Genomic DNA, 1,075 nt, shown 5'->3' with positions numbered 1-1,075 from the left:
ATCGATACCGAACGATATGAGACATTATATCATTGATAAATTTTTCAGCTATATCGCCCAGCCCTAACCTCACCTTTCAATAAAAGTGCCAAAGAGCAGTCTGATGGTTTTCTGGATGTTTTCTGTACACAGCCAGCTCCACTGGTCCTTCATCAGCAAGCACAAGATATTCAGAGCGATATCTGCCAGGGCAGTGTCTGCACCATCACAAACACACAGCAGTTTGAAACATCAAAATTTGGCTGTGTAAAGTTTAGGTTAGATCATATCAGATAAATGCTTTGATTCACATAAAATAATTAAAACTATAACAAGTTGTAGTTCATCAACACTATACTGCCCTCTCCAGTTTGATCGGGTGTACAACAAGTTCCTTGTCACATTATCCGACACAATTCCAATGTGCATTTGAGCATTTAAAAAAAGAGTTTCAAGCTCTGGCTTTTAAAGTTCTTAGTTGATCTACCTGCTCCTCTTCCTCTTTTTTCTACAGATCTCTGCTCTCTCATGTGTCCTCCTCCTGCATAATGACTCTTGACACCCCCGTCCACCTGCTTCTCCTGTTCCTCCACAAACCCCTGCAGATCTGACAGGGAGAAACCTCGAAGAACCTACAGAAAGAGATGAAAAGAGATGCGTCTGCCATTAACACACAGAGAATCAGAGCCAGTTACTGGGAGTACTTAATCAGGTTTCAGGGGTACTTCACTGACTGGAGCTGAATAATGGCACTATTGTCTTGCCACAGCTGCTTTACAGCAGAAAGTCAGAGCAAGTCTGCAGACTTTGGCCTTTCAGAGTTGACAGGTTTCACAGAAAAGCACATAGTGTAATGATGGGCACAAGCTCTGATTTTTTTGTAGCCTCAATGGGTGGACATCACACATGTTTGATATTTTGAGCAAAAAGTAAAAACCTTGCCATTCAATATTATATTAATTATATCTGTTCATGTTCAGGTTGCATGGACAGACTGCAAACTACTATTTATGTGGCTTTTGCATGATATGAAAGACTCACTGAGCAGCGTTCACTGAAAGAGTACGTCACTTTAGGTTGCAGGCTTGGAACGTTA

At 41.2% G+C, this 1,075-nt stretch overlaps 1 long non-coding RNA gene across 1 annotated transcript; it reads right to left on the bottom strand.

The window, feature by feature from the left end:
- Window positions 1-16: 16 nt before the first annotated feature.
- On the bottom strand, window positions 17-1,075 carry LOC107682717 (uncharacterized). Its single transcript, XR_001633571.1, has 3 exons — window positions 1,021-1,075; window positions 467-611; window positions 17-197 (listed from the first exon to the last, which is right to left on the bottom strand). It is a non-coding gene; the product is annotated as an uncharacterized LOC107682717 (long non-coding RNA).

The sequence above is a fragment of the Sinocyclocheilus anshuiensis genome, unplaced genomic scaffold (genome assembly GCF_001515605.1).
Source record: "Sinocyclocheilus anshuiensis isolate Anshui unplaced genomic scaffold, SAMN03320099.WGS_v1.1 C32524346, whole genome shotgun sequence".
Classification (NCBI taxonomy): Eukaryota; Metazoa; Chordata; class Actinopteri; order Cypriniformes; family Cyprinidae; genus Sinocyclocheilus; species Sinocyclocheilus anshuiensis.
Note: the sequence above shows the minus strand (reverse complement) of the source record. Positions and strands in the feature narration are given on the sequence as shown.